This window comes from Myotis lucifugus, unplaced genomic scaffold (assembly GCF_000147115.1).
Source record: "Myotis lucifugus unplaced genomic scaffold, Myoluc2.0 scaffold_200, whole genome shotgun sequence".
NCBI classification, from domain to species: Eukaryota; Metazoa; Chordata; class Mammalia; order Chiroptera; family Vespertilionidae; genus Myotis; species Myotis lucifugus.
Genome location: NW_005871248.1, coordinates 1865415 through 1881162, shown reverse-complemented (window position 1 = coordinate 1881162; position 15748 = coordinate 1865415). Strand labels below are relative to the sequence as shown.

The 15748-nt window shown below is 50.0% G+C and overlaps 1 protein-coding gene across 1 annotated transcript in view; it reads left to right on the top strand.

Moving 5' to 3' along the window:
• Positions 1–1175: 1175 nt before the first annotated feature.
• The window catches only part of KCNG2 (potassium voltage-gated channel modifier subfamily G member 2), a 31318-nt gene continuing 16745 nt past the window's right edge, over positions 1176–15748 (top strand). The window contains exons 1-2 of the mRNA XM_014463150.2: positions 1176–1230; positions 10986–11055. The gene's annotated coding sequence lies outside the window, so the exon portion shown is untranslated. The remainder of the gene's footprint in view (positions 1231–10985; positions 11056–15748) is intronic.

Sequence of the window (15748 nt, the reverse complement as noted above, 5' to 3'; positions counted from 1 at the left end):
GGGCCGAAATGCTCTGGTTTCTCTTAAACCGTGGATTTTGGAGGCATTGCGCCACATTGGGGGGTGCAGTCCACTTGGGTGCGGGTGCTGGGTGCGGACCAGCACACACACTGAGGATTACACAGTGTTGCCAAGGAAAGACGGTTTTATCTGCACCTTAAGTAGGGACACATTGTGAGAACAACTTTCAGATTCTTTCTGAGGCCAGTGCCAAATAGTGTTCTGATTCCTCTTCAATTTCTATATTCCACTTTGCAGGAGTTTTTTTTTATACCTTGAGATTTCCATAATTTAAGAAAAAATTGGGTGTTTTTGTAGGCACGGAGGGAAAAGAGGGAAGCAAGTTCTTAGCTGGTATGGAGCGGGAGGCTGTGCAGTTTTTCTTTTCAATGCCTGGCACAGAGTCCCGCGCAAGCCAGATGCTCCGAAATATGTACTGGTGGATTAATTGAGTTATAACAAAGAGTTCCTACCCAGTGTGCGGCTGGCACTGCATCACCATAATTACAGGTGTGTGTGCCGTAATTAATAGGTCGGACAGAGCACATAGGTTGATAGGAAATGACAAAATATTGGGTTTCCAGGCAGGTGGGTCTGAGCCTCTCAGGAGGTTTGGCAGCCAGGGCTGTGCAGGCTGGTCCCCTCCTGTCCGGGAGTTTGGCTGTTCTTCCGAGGAAGCGTCTCTTACTCAGGCACCAGGAGGGCAGGACCACTGCGGGCGAGGGTGGTGCGGTGGGAGGATGTTCTCGCTTCTGCAGATTTCGGATGTGTGTGGGCGGCAGTGAAGGGGAGCAGATGGGGCAGCGCCAGGGTGTGTGGGTGCTGGGGGTCAGAATGAACGGAAGGGGCGCCCAGGAACTGTGTGATGAGGACAGTAGGGGTCTCGGGGGTCTGAGAAGAATGGCACACATGTCTGGACATCTGAATGCAGGTACTGATGGCAGTTTCATGGGGGATAGGAACAATTTAGGGTCCCACTGCTGCGAGATCTCTACATCACATTGCACATCTCATCACCAGCATCAAGCCCGGTGCCGTGAGGAGAGCCAGGTGGCAGCCAGCTTAGGGTACCGAGGGACAGCCTCTGGAGCTGGTCGCGGACGCGGGCAGTCGGTCCACGTGGCTGGCTGAATGGTACCTGCCTTTTAACTGTGATCTGCACGCCACAGTGAGGGCCACATCACCTTTGCCATCCAGCACTTTCCTGAGAGCTTCAGCCGTTCTCTCAAGGTGAGCTGAAGTGAAGCAGAGAGAGACGGCAGCCCGTTGGCTCTTCGGCCCCTCCTCTGGGATCTCACCTGTGTGTGCCTGCAGCCCTCCTTGGCCTCCCTTTACCCAGCTGGTTTGTTTGTAAGAACAAACCTACATCAGGAAACTTTGAGGAGCAACCAAACCAAATGTCAGGTGAAAACAGAAGCCACGGGATCCACTCAGTCAAGAAGTTCTAGGAGGAATTCATACACAGCCCAGCCCTGGCCGGTGTGGCTCGGTTGGCTGAGCGTTGTCCCAGGCACCAAGAGGTTGCTGGTTCAATTCCCAGTCAGGGCACATGCTCGGGTTTCAGGCTCGAACCTCAGTAAGGGTGTGCAGGAGGCAGCTGATCAATGTTTTTCTCTCTCTCTCTTGCTCTTAAACATTGGTTCCCAATGTGGGGCACAGGCCCCACAGGGGGACAATTTTATTTTCAAGGGGGCAATTCGAGAATGAGTTATTAACAGTGAATTTTTTGCATTTCTTATGGTTCTAGGGGCCTCATAGATAGTACATAAATATATATTGTGACATATTTATGCATTTCAGTTCTCTGTTGTATGTTCTGAAACTTTATTTACTATTTTTTCATATCACTTCATATTATTATTTTTTTTAACAATTTCTTAGTTATTTCTTCCTCAGTACTTCAACTGTCCTTTCCTTCTTTTATTTTTCTCTTTCATGGATGCCATATTCTTTGGAAGCTTGTTTAGACCAAGTTAATGGCCTTTTAGGCTTCCTCCATGTGAATAGGAGTTCACTTTTTGAATAATAAGAATTATATGTCACAGGATGGGCATCAGGATTTTAGAGATGCTTAGATGGGGCATGGCCAAAAAAAACATTGGGAACCACTGCTCTAAAATCAATTTAAAAAAAAACAACACATAAGTGGTCCAGCTCAGCCTCTCCATGTGATGGGTGAGGTCCAACTGACCAGCGATACACAGACTGGGGGCCTTGTTGTTAATGTGCCCTCGGAGCCCATGGGAGTGTTCCTGTGAGGCAGGTGGGAACGTCCTGGGCCCCGTGAGACATGGGCCGCTCTGTTGACGCACATCCTCTAATTCCTCCCGAGTCGGACGAGGACTGACTGCCACCTCAGACCTCTGACTTGCAGATGATAAACCTGAAAAAAACAAGTCAGGGACATGTCAGTTCTAAATGCAAACACCCAAGATTTTTATTGGGTTGTGTGTTTAGAAAAAGACTAATTGAAGTGCGATGTATAAATGGTACAGAAAACTTCTATGTCACTTTATTAAATTGATGCAGAAAGACCCTGACAATTCACAGAGCAAAACTGTACAGGCCAAGGGCTCCCTGGCCCACTCCCAGCACTGCTCCGAGGTCCCTGTGCTCTGTGGGCGGGGGAAGGGGCAGGTCCCTGGGTTCTGCTTCCTCCACCTCTCCCCCTGGAAACCAGGGCATCTCTTGATTTAGGGGTGCCTCCCCTTGCCTCACTGGCACACCCTCCAGGCCACCCAGTGCTGGGTTGTCCTCTGTCCTCAACCTGGGCTCGGGTCACTAGCACAAGCGGGCTGGGTGAGGAAGGCAGGCCAGCACAGGAGTGGACCAAGCCCAGGGCAGCATTCCCAGAATGCAATGGCCTTCCTGGATATTTTTAACCATCTCAGGTATTTAACCGGTGGCACTTAAGTCTTATCTTAGACTCCAGGAGTATTGAGCACATGGAAATCAAAGGCTGGAACTGTGGGGCCAGCAGAGCCTCAAAACCCTCAGGCTAATCTGAACCCATGCAGCCGTTTCTGTTAAGTTCTAGCTTGAGGAGGTGCATTTATTCCTGTAAAGGAGTCATTCCTGGCTCCGTTCTCTCTGGCCTGGGAAGGGCGTGGGCGACAGAGGGTCTGCCTCCAGCTGGCCAGGCTCCCAGGGCCCCACTACGTACGTGCAGAGGCACTCGGATCTCCTGCCCTCTGAATTCAGCCTGGTGAGCTCTAGAAATTTCCAAGAGAACTTAGTCTTGCCCCAGCCCCTGTGACAGAATCAGTGTGCTCTGCTGAGCCGCAGCCCTCCTGCCCAGCGGATTCTGGTCGTCTCCTTGGACTTACGGGGATCAAACGAAGCTGGTAACAGCCAGGAAGAGAATTCCCCTCCTGTTTTCTTTCATTTTTGGGGGTCAGGGGAAGTGTCTCTGGAGAATAGCAGGAAAAATAGTGCATGTCAAGTTTTACATCTGGATATCTCATTTCACATCGTAGCAATTAATGCAATGGGCTGAAATGCTTATGTGAACTAAAATGCATTAACATCACTGCCTGTTATCCGATTAGCTGCTTAGTCACAGGACGAGCGATCTTGCATGAGCCTTGGTGAAGTGGGACTTGATGTCACTCATCTCCTTTCCCGAGTGTTTAGCTGGTTCACAGTTGCTTCAAGAAAAAGACAGTTTCTGACTGTGAACAAATTTCCTTGAAATTGTTTCCACTAAAAGAAAGAATACATCTTTTAGATGAGGAATGATAGGAAATATATAGCATTGGCTTCTTTAATACGCAGCCAATTAGAAGTAGAAAATTCTAGAGTCTCGGGAAATGCAGACATTTGGGAGCCGACGGGCAACACTCAGGATAAACAACTTGGGTTTTATCTCTGGGAAACCTGACTTGTTGTTTTTCTGAGAAACCTGTAATGGTGGGGGCGGGGGCTTCCTCGGGGCTCATTCCTGCCAGGAAACATGGGCCCCTGTGTGAGCTGTGAGGAGACTGTCACAGCAAGAGACTGTGCCATCGAAAACAGCGCCCAGCCCCAGGGACGCGTGGAAAGAGAATGTGTCATGTTTTCCAGATGAAACAGTTGTGATTTTAACCACCGGTTATAGCTTGTCCTCTATAGAAGAGAAGTACCTTTGATCATAGGAGACTTGGAAATATCAATTAAGGAAAAGCATATGTGTTGTTTTTTATCTTGTGCAGTGCTATGTGCCGAGGTAATGGATCCTAATTTATCGTGGTATTTCCTTCTGTCTCGTTCAGTGTATTTTGTTGTTGTTCATCCTCATCTGAGAATATTTTTTTCCATAGAGAGAGGGTGGGAGGAAGAGAGGATGGGAGGGAGAGAGGGAGAGAGGTGTGCATGCACCCCGATCGAGCCAGAAATAGAACCTGCAACTCAGGCATGTGCCCTTGACTGGGACTCGAACCTGAGACCCTTCGGTGCAAGAGCTGATGCTCTAACCACTGTCAATGTTTATATACAAATTACACACAGATTTGCATTCACATGCTCTCTAATGCCTCCATACCCACTGCCCCGTCCAATCAGTGCACTCCCCAAACTCTTCCCCTTGTTGGTCTTGCTAAGCCTGTTTTACTGCTGACTTGGTGGGAGGGAGCGGAGAGCAGGACTTTGGAAATGGAGACAGGACGCTGAGAGTGAGCTCTGCCCCGGGACAGCTCCCTGCCTCTGTGATGTGGGTGCCCGTCCTCCCGCACCCACCCTGTCCATCTCCCCGACCCTGTGCCCCTGGCCCAGCAAGTCAAATACGCACAGACCAGCATTGATGGTGGTTGTCTGTGGTGATGGGATTAAAGGTATTTTTCCTTCTGTTTTATTTTTTGTTGTACTGCCCAATTTTCCATTCTTCCCATGGGTTAGTTTTTCAACAGAACATTATTTCTTATGGCAATGAATCTCTAAGGCTCATTTAAGCTAATTAATGTGGAGAAGAATAAGAAACATCCATACATTCCCTTCTGAGGCCTAACAGGATCAGAAAGAAGTTCATGCCCATCCTGGGAGGACCCCCTCTGGTGCCCCGCTGCTGACGTAACTCATGGGGGTTTTGCCAGATGGACATGTGCAGACTTCCTCTGTTGGTAGAGGCTGAATCTCAGGTTTGTATGATGATGCGTTTTGGCTGAATTAACCCACAGGTCCTGGTGAGACAGCGGTCTCCGTGGGGTGGGCTGTGGGGGCTCAGGGACAGGTTTGGGGAGGACCAAAGTGCTGATAAGGAGGTCGAGGCAGAGCCCACAGCTGTAGTCTGATGCCGGGATACTGGGAACCACTTACTTTTATCCACCCCTGAAAGGCTCTGGACCTCATTGGACACCCACCTCAGACGCATGAGCTTGGGGCTGAAGTGCCTGAGACCTGGGAGACAGCGGAGCAGCTGCCCTGTGGGAACCAGGAGGGGCCGTGTACCTGCCCACTGGGTGGCCCTTCCTCCATCTGCCATGTGCTGTGCTCATTATTGCTTATCATGCCGATGGCGTGGGAACGAGACGTTCAGGTGATCCCAGTTCACTGTTTTCTTTCCAGAAGTAGCTGAAGGGCCCATTTAAAGTTGAATTAAGCGGATGCTAACGCACGTGCACATGGTATGCACAATGTGTCATTTGCTCTTTCTCATGAACGTTACATCGCCCGTGAAGACATTCTCACAGGCCTGTGGAGCGGGCGTTGGGAGGGGTGGCTGAGCTTGCGTGAAGCCGTGCACACCTCTGAGTTGGGAGGGGTGGCTGAGCTTGCGTGAAGCCGTGCACACCTCTGAGGGCGCGTTGGGTGAGCGGGGAGGTGGCCTGGGCTCTGTGGCGAGAAAGCCGGAACCACAGGACACGCTCGCTAGTGCAGGAGTCACTGGTTCTGTTCTCGAGCAAAGCAGATACCCGGTGTAGGCAGGTGGGCAGCTCCCAAGCTCCCGTGTCTGTCGGCTCTGTTTGTGGCCTTAAAGCCATGTTGTCACATGCAGTTGTCACACACGCTGACACACATATCACACAGTTTCCAAACGCAGTTGTCACACATCTGTCACGTAATTGTCCCATGGCCATCACGGCTGTCACACAGGCCGTCACACGCTGTTGAACGGTCAGCAGGTGTTCAGTGGTGTCACGTCAGTGGTCACACTGAGCTCACTGGGATGCCTTGTTGTCTGTCGTCCCCTCGGCACCCCACTGGCCCCACAGTGAAACAGGACAGCTGCCCACAGCCTCCCCGCCCAGGGCCCTGGGTCCCACCGCCTTTCCCCACACACCTCCTCCACCCTGTGGTGGCCTCGGTCTTCATTTGTTCACAGTTTTGAACCTGTCAAGGGCCCGGTCCTGGGGAGGGTGCTGTGAAGCTATGGGGGCAGGACGTTGGATCCTCCCAGGAGAGAAGGCTGTGGGACAGAAGCAGGTCCCCACCTCACCTCCTCCCTGCAGTGCCTGCCCCATGACCCTGCTGGCCTCCACCCCACAGGACAGACTGACCGTGAGTCAGTCAGAGGGGAGGGTCACTGGGCCGAGGACAGAGGCTCCGGGCTCATCCCAGCGGGAATTTAGTGGCTGCAAACCAGTTTGCTCTCCCTCCCAGGAGCCACGTGACGGGCACCCTGAAAGAGGACTTGACGGCAGCTCTCTGTCATCCCCACGGAAGTGCAGGCGGAAGCCGCAGGCGGGACCCACGGTGAGGACGCCACGGGTGGGGGGTGCAGTGCGGCAGGAAGAGCGTCCTCCCCCACCATGCAGCCTTGGCCAGCGGCCGAGGCTGCTGCGCACCCGCCCCTCCTTCCCCCTCATCATCCTGAGCCAGGTCTCCGCACTTTTCCTAACAAATATGCATTTCAAGTTAGAAACTATTTGAACTGAAGAGAATATGTTCCTGAAACAAGTGATACAACTATTTATTTTTGGAACCCTGGCTGTTATAGTCAAATTATATAAAAATTAAATGGTCGCCGGTTCACTCCAAGTAGATTGTCTCCCTGATGAACCGAAGTTCCTGCTGAGCTCCCACAAGCGCAGCCTAACCTGAGCTGCTCTCTCAACACTGCGTTTCTTTCTGCCCCAGACACATGGGATTGGTCAGAAGGGTCTCGAGCTCCTGGACCCTCTGCGTTCCAAAGCCCGTGTCCCCACCCCAGCTGGCATCTCCCGACAGGGCAGACGCGTGTTCACCAGAATGTAAAAGCAGCACTTTGTTGTCATAGTGGAAACAGTCTACGTCTGGTTCCTGGGACTGGATGGAATGAATGACGGCACTTCACAGGCAGGGCCTCACCTGTCCTTACACAGGGACACGGGCGCTCTCACTACCTGACGTCACAGATTTTTAAAATTCCTTCTGTTTCAAAAGTTACATTTCTTTAATATAATCATGTGGTTACGAAAAGGAAAAGGGAAACATCTGAGTGACTGGAAAATCTCCTCCTAGAATCCTGAGGCTTCTTGTTTGCGAAGCAATATGTTACAGAGTATTACTCACTCTGGTTTTTAAGGTGGCTGATGCGTGGATACAAAAGTATCTCTTCTGTCCATCTGGGCTGCTGCTCAGAGAGCTGCCCCATGTGGAAAGGGTTCAGGCTTCCTGACATCAATTTGAGTCTTAGAGCTTAATGCTCAGGATATCAAAGCCAATAAGGATTTAACACAAAGGTACATTTATCATACTGTCATTTCATGGAACTTCAGTCTCATTATATAAAAACTATACGATGTCATTTCCCCTCTAAAGTTAGAATAATTTTATTCCTTTATTTAGATACTAAAATTATTTGTATCTTTTGTTTAAAAAAATACACACAAAACCGGAGAGAAAAACAAAACAAAAAAATATAAATCACCTAAAATGTCACTGCCCACACCTACTCCATCCGGAAGCTGCTTTAAGCACCTGCCCGCCCACAGAGAGAAACAGTGTGTACACACACAGCCACACGTCTGTGCTGTAACCTGCTTTTGCTGCCAAGCACCACGTCACGGCATCGTGCCCCAGGCTTGAAGAGGACGTGCGCAGAAGAAGACGCAGGCCCTTTGTGAGGAAATCGTCAGGACCGTGGGGCCTTTGCCCCGTGGGTCTGCTCTCCCGCCCAAGCCTGGCACAGCGCCGGGCGGGAGTGGCCCTCGGGCGGGGAGCAGAGAGTCAGGGGTTCTGTTCGGTGGGTGAGTCAAGAACGCTGCAAACGGAAAGACGGTTTCTGCAGCGAGAGGTCTTCATGTGCAGGCAGCTCTTCAGGCCTCGATTGAAGACTGACTTCGACAGAAAGTCAGTGGCTGCGTCTCTGCGGAAGTCACGGCTACGCAGAAACCGGACTGCTGTCGGGCCGCTCTGCTGCTTGTCCCACCGCGGTGCTGGGGACGGCGGAGCCGTGACCTCCAACTGTGCCTGCTGTCCACCTCGGCCCTGAGGGACACTTGCTTAATAGGATGGATTTGAAAATAAGTGACCAATTAAGAATGGTCATGATTTCAAGATGAAAACTCAGTATCTGGAACATGTGCTTTGGCAGCCCCTCGCTTTGTGTTCAAGTACCCGAGATGTGCTATTTGGTGCCTTGGAGGGCGGCCTGTTCTTCCTGGGGTGGGAGGGCGCCTGCTGGTCTTTCATGGGGACACTGTGGAGGTCTCGGGCCCCTCCTGGGCCCCTCACATAAGGCTCAGGGAGTCCTGGGTAGCGCTGCTCCAGATTTCCCTCTCCTCAGTGCAGCCCACCCCCTCTCAGGTGCCAGGACACTGGGGCAGAAAGGGGCGCACTCCCTCCACCCCCTTCGTGGTGCACAGAGGGCAGGAGAGCGAATGACCCCTGGATCCATGAGAATTTCTCCTTTCTGTTCCAAGACTTCTTGGAGGGAAGTCGTCCGGGCCCAGAGGGGGCTCAGGCCCCACCACTGGGCAGGCTGGGGACTCCGTCGTTTAGGACAGCAGCTCTCAAATTTCCCAGCCTTAAGACTATTGAGGACATAAAGGAGCTGTTGTGTGTGTTGTATGTACAGCCATGTGAGTAATGATGGGAGTGGGACAAGCCGTTAAGGGCCCAGGCCTGGGGTCCCTTGACACACAGGGGGTCCATCCACTGTCCCCAAGACCGTCTGATAGGAGAGACGCTCAGTATGGATTTGGGGGTTGCGGAAGGAAGGACAGAACTCCCAGGAGTGTTAACCCTCCTCCTGGGATCACATCTCCTCCAAACTGCTGGCGGGGCCCACCAGTAAGCAGATGGGTGACTCCATCACCCACCGGCCATGCCCGCAGCTGGGAGCTGGTGGTGGTGGGTGGATGGAATTTCTGTTCTGGGCTCCAGAAGCAAAACTGCACATGCAAATAGTTACTTCAGACAAAAACGGGTTTAACAGTGCAAACACACGTACTAATTATATTTCTCTTACTTATACGTTAAAACAGATTTAGCAGCTAGTGTTATACTGGAGTACAGGCACGGAGAGACACACTTAGTCCATGAGAGTATGCATGTTGAGAGTCTACAGACTCTGCCTGATTGTGGGAGAGGAGGCCCAGGCGACTGTAACAGGATTGTATGTGAGGAGACCGGTGAGATTATTTTTGTAAATTTAGACTAAATATTCTAAAGTTTATTTGTATGAAGTGGAAAGGAACTGGAGGAGTCAAACTGCTTTGAAAAGAAGAATAACGTCAGAGGAAACAGTCCGCCCAGTTTCGGGACTTGCCATATCGCTATATTTATCAAGACTGTTTCATTGGTGGAGAGATATTTACATAGAACACTAGAACAGAATAGAACATCCAGACATGTATGCCCACAAACGTGCCCAGCTGATTTTTGACAAAGGTTCAGAGGTGATTCCATAAAGGAAAGATAGTCTTTTCAACATAAGGTGTTGGAACAATTAGACAGACACTCATACACTAAAAATCCTGACCTAAGTCCCACACCTTATACAAAAACTAACTCAAAATGGTTTCCGGTTAAATGTAAAACTGTACATTTTAGAAGTAAAATTGTAGAAAACCTTTGGGATGTCTGACTTGGCAAATTATTCTTGACACCAAAAGTACAGTCAATAAAAGAGGAAATGATAAATTGGACTTTATCAAAAATAAAAAAAAACTCCTACTTCACTGGGCATTTATCCCAGAAGAAAGAAAACCCTTTATGGAAGTGTTTATAGCAGCTTTGTTCATAATACCCCACTCCTGGAAGTAGCCCAGCTGTCCCTCAGCGTGTGCGGTGTTCAGCAAACCCGGCACATCCATACTGGAGGCATCACCGGAGAGGCAGGGAGAGGGGGCTGTCGATACAGCAGGCACCTGGTGACTCTCCAGAGAATTATGCTGAGTGAAAAAAGCCAGTCCTGAAAGGGTACATAACATGCGAGTCCATTCTATACCTTTCTTAAAACGACAGAAGTACAGAGATGGAGACCAGATGCGTGGTTTTAGACCGGACAGCAACGTGTCTGGACTGTGTCAGCGTGGCCTTCTGGCTGTGAGGTTGGGCTGCAGTTTGCAAGATAGCACTGTCAGGCGAACTGGGTAGAGGGTACCAGGATCTCTACAGCCTCAGAATTAAAAGTTTAATTTAAAAAATCGTTAGGGCTATTATATGCAGCTGGGCAGTGTGCACCTTGCTTTGTGGATAAGTTATTAGTTACCAAATTTCTATGTGTCTTATAGATTTGGGGATTATACGTGGTTCTCATAAATCATAACTGAAAAGAAATCATCAATTTCTCTCCACAACATGGCTAAAAATAGATCTAATTAGCACGTTTTCAGTTTTGTTCATATGTACACTCCAGAAGCTTTTTGTAATCTCTGTAACCTTGACATATAGAAAATAAATCCATTTCAAAGCAAAATAATTGAACAGAGATACGTTTAACAATCAGAAAGAAATTACAGCAATGACCTAAGAGTCCTTATCTTTATTTTAAGACTCTGAAAACCTCCTACAGAGTCATGGTTTATTTAAAAGTAGTTATTTACCGTGGCTCTTTATTTATTTTATTTATTTTTTTTACCCCACAGGTGATTTTATCTGTAATTCACATGACGTTTGTCCTGGGAGGACCGTAAGAAGTGAGAACAGCGAGCAGAGGTGAGTGTATCTTCATCTTAACCCCTCGGCCGCGGCCAGTGCTGGTGGGTGTGGAAGAAAAGCACGGCTGACTTAGGTCACGTGTTCTTATCCATCGCCCCTCGGCCTGCTTCTGCGCTTTCCCTTAGGTCATGTCCAAGGGCAAGCGTTTCAAATGCAAAATGAAGCGAGCGCCTGGAGGGAGACCACACCATCTTTGTGCGGGTCCCATGGTCCCTTTCCCACAAACCAACACTTCTGGTCCCGGGGTGGCTGATGGAGAGAGGAGGTGAGGGAAAAAGGTAAATGAGTGTGACCAAATTTGCAAAGGCTCGAAAACCAAAACGGAGGCAGAGAACAGCGTATCAAAGCCCGCAGTGCTGGATTAAGGGTCTTGCATCATCCATAGTGCGAAACCTTTTACATCGTAGAGCAGTGGACTTGAAGCTGAGACCAAGCCACTGGGCTTCCTCCTCGCTGTGACGCCCTCGCTGTGGCAGCCCACCCGCCTCCTTGCAGCTTGGGGCGAATGGCCCCCCAACAGCCTCCTGATGCTACCAGCCTCTAAATGGATATCTAGCATTTTGTCACTTCTTTCCTTGAATGGCTTCTTTAGTGAGTTGTATACTTACTCAGTGAGGCAGATGCGTTTGAACAGGGCACCCTCCGCACACTGACATCTGGGCTGGATGACTCTACGGTGGGTGTCCTGTGCCCTGTGGGGTGCTGAGCAGCACCCTGACCCCCACCCACTCAATGCTGGTAGCTCCCAGTCAGGACCAGCCCTGTCAGCAGATGGGGCCACATGTCCCCTGCAGCAGGGAGGGGACACAGTGGACCCCAGTTGAGATCCAGACCCGGTGACAGTCATCACTGAGGAGCCAGAGCAGGACACAGCTCAGCCTGGCCACATCGCAGGCTCCGTTCAGGAGATTTCTGCTAGCTGGCAGGACCGTCCCAATTCTGCGAGGTGATGGCCCATGAGAGGGCGTGTGCCAACCCCTCTGAGCAGTAAACTCTTTACAGAGATGTCGTCGCGGAGAATGAGCAAAATATACAAGATAAACTCTTTTTTTCCATTCAGATGGTAATTTGGGGCAGTTTGGCTCGGCTTTAGGATTCATCACCCAGCCCTGGTTGGGTAGCTCAGTTGGTTAGAGTGTTGTCCTAATGCACCAAGGTTATGGGTTTAATCCCTAGTCAGGGCACATACAAGAATCAAGCAACGAATGCACAGATAAGTGGAACAACAAATCATGTTTCTCTCTCTCTTTCCCGTTTTCTCTCTCTAAAACAGTCAATAAATAAAAATTTTAAATACATTCAGGAATATACATTTTTTTAAAAATATATTTTATTGATTTTTTACAGAGAGGAAGGGAGAGGGATAGAGAGTTAGAAACATCAATGAGAGGGAAACATTGATCAGCTGCCTCCTGCATACTCCCGACTGGGGATGTGCCCGCAACCAAGGTACATGCCCTTGACCGGAATCGAACCTGGGACCCTTGAGTCCACAGGCTGACGCTCTCTCCACTGAGCCAAACCAGTTAGGGCAGGAATATACATTTTTAAAAAGAAGACTCATCACCCAGTTTGTGAACTGCCATTCTAATTATTAAGAACTATTATTATTGCCGAACCGGTTTGGCTCAGTGGATAGAGCGTCGGCCTGCGGACTGAATGGTCCCGGGTTCGATTCCGGTCAAGGGCATGTACCTGGGTTGCGGCCACATCCCCAGTAGGAGATGTGCAGGAGGCAGCTGATCGATGTTTCTCTCTCATCGATGTTTCTAACTCTCTATCTCTCTCCCTTCCTCTCTGTAAAAAATCAATAAAATATATTTTAAAAAAAAAAGAACTATTATTATTAAATCAGCTGAACCAAACTTCCTCATATAGTAACTGATCAGGCAAAAGTAGATGCAGGCAGGTGACTCGGCCATATTATTTCCTGGATTAACCTCCGTGAAGCAGAGAGGAAGATAATGGGGCATGGAATCCTAGCTGCCACTGAGCAGTGTGTGGCTGCGGGAGTTACTTAACCTCTCTGGGCGTCGGTTTACCAATCTGTAAGATGCAGCCAACAGAATCTGTTTCTTAGGGTCCTGTGTGTGTTGCATGCCGTTGGGTTGACTCCTGGGTACCCCATGAGTGGGTTGCATTCACAGTGTCCTGTCCTCACAGCCCTGCTCAGCTCCTATAGACTCAGCCTGTGGCTTCTTTCATGGAGTCAATCCATCTCATATTTGGTCTCCTTGTTTCCTGTCGCCTTCTGTTTTTCCAGCATTATTGTCTTTTCCAAAGAACCTGCCTTCTTCTGATGTGTCCAAAGCAGGATAGCTTCGGTTTTGTCATTTTTGCCTCCAGCGATGTTTCAGCCTCAATTCTCTCTAGGACCCACCTGTCCATCTTTCTGTTGGTCCAGGGTCTCTGTGGAGCTCTCCTCCAACACCATATTTCAGATGAATCCATTCCTTCCTATCAGCCTTCTTCACTGTCCAACTTTAGCATCCACACATGGTCGTTGGAATACGGGTGTGGATGGTCTTAGCCTCGGTCTCTAATGACACATCTTTGCTCTTGGTGATCTTTCCTAAAAAATTCTCGCATGGCTGCCTAGGGTCCGTGTGCACATTAAATGACAACGGATTCATGAGATCCTACCACAGGGCAGGCCCTCAGAAGGCAACCGAAGCTGCTTCACCTCAAAAGCAAGGCTAAGTGTGTGATGGGAGCTCCTCCCTGCCAGCCCCACACCTCCCTCCAGCTCCCGCTGCCACGCCTGCCCCAAAGGTTAGGAAGTCCAAGGCCGTGAGGGGCAGGCTGCCTCTCCCCGCCATCTCCCTCCTCCACCCCACTCTGCTCCTTGGTAAGCTGAGTGGGGCCTCCAGCAACCCTCAGCCCCTCTCTGGTTCTGGGGGCTGTGTGCTCTCTCCCCACAAGCTGCCTGGGGGAGCTGTCCTGAGAGAAACAGACCCTGGAGACTGCGGTGATGCCCCTAGCCTTTCCCACAGGGCCCTCTGCGGGTTGCTTGGGTCTCCTGGAAAAGAATACTGAATTCACTTCTTTTGAAATCTAAAACTTCCTGGTCTACTACAGAGGTTTTAGTCCATTGCAGTCAATGTTTTTAAGCCTAAATGCAGAACGGGAAATTCAGTTACAGAGTAAGTATTTCTTCAACTGGGGGCCAGCCTTCTGGTACTTGAGATCCCATTCCAGTTCTGTGTGTTCTCCTTTTCACTCTCTTTTTGCCTAGATGAGGAAGCCCTGCAGGCAGCTCACACTCACACACTCACGCACGCCCACACACACACACTCACTCACTCTGCCAGCTCTGCCTCCGAAGTCCCCCCAGGAAAGGCCATCCCTAAGGGGCGCCTCCTCCCTCCGTTTGTTTGCTCTGTTCTCTGGGAGCCTCCTGGTGCTGCAGGTGCTGGTGCTGAGGGTGCTGGCTCCCGGCCAGGTGCTGGTTCCATCAGGCTTGCGTGGGCGGTGGGCTCAGCCGCTCCAGGGACCGGGTGGTGAGCCTGCCCCGGGCAGGACTCCAGGATGCAAACAGCAGGGTGATGGGGAAGAGGCCTCTCCTGGCCTCTGAGGGCATTTGCCTCAGGAAGGAGTGGACCCAGACCTTCTGCTGTGACCAGCTGAGTGTGTCCCGGCCCCAATAACCAAGCATTCTGGGGATCCAAGCTGGAAATAGCACAGCCAAGACAGCCGGAGAGGGCCTGCGGCCGCCAGCACTCAAACCCATCTTTCCCCACCAGTTAAAAAAACAAAACAAAAAAACCCACCAAAAGCTGTCTTACTTCCCAAGTTTAACACCATCAGGTCCCACTGCAGGCATTTATTTTAGGGATTAAAGCTCGCTGGCTCCCCCTGTAATGCACCAGGCGTGGAATTTTCCTCATCCTGTCTGGCACCATCCCTAACACTGGAAATTCTAAATCCTGACACTTTTTTTCCCTTGGTTGAGTGTTGCCTCTTCTTCTGGGATTCCTGGTAGCAGATAAGTTTGCTTTCTCCTCCGCATGTGTGGCCTTTCCATGATGTCTGTCTCCTATTGACTCCTTGTGGAGACCTGGGAGGGAGCGCCACCCAGGCCCAGCCTCACCTCCGGACTGGGTCTTATCTCCGGGCTGTATTGGTTTTTTCTAGAAGCTTCGTTACTTATTTAGATCCTCCTCGTGTTTTTCATTCCTTCTGTCATATCTTTATTTTGATAATTCTGTCATCTAAAGTCCCTAGGAACCTAATCCTATTAGTCATGTGTCTGCTGATATTTGCCCACGTGGGTTGTTGCCTTGAGTGTTGTTTTTTAATTTGGGTTTGTAAATTCAGCTTACTTGGGGCTTCATCTGTGGGAATCCTATGAGGCTTGAATTGAGAGCATGTCCCTCTAGACCAGCGGTTCTCAACCTGTGGGTCGCGACCCCTTTGGGGGTCGCCTAAGACCATCGGAAAACACATATATAATTACATATTGTTTTTGTGATTAACCCTTTTCGGTCCAACGTCGAGGCTGACTCGACAGACCAGGCGCTAGGAGCAGGTCCAACGTCGAGGCTGAGGTCGACACCGCAAACCGGTTCAACATGCAATCCCATCAATTAATTTGGACCAGACTGTTTGAATTCCAAAAACAAAATTGGACCGGAAAGGGTTAATCACTGCTTTAATTATGTTCCGTTTGTAACAATGAAAATACATCCTG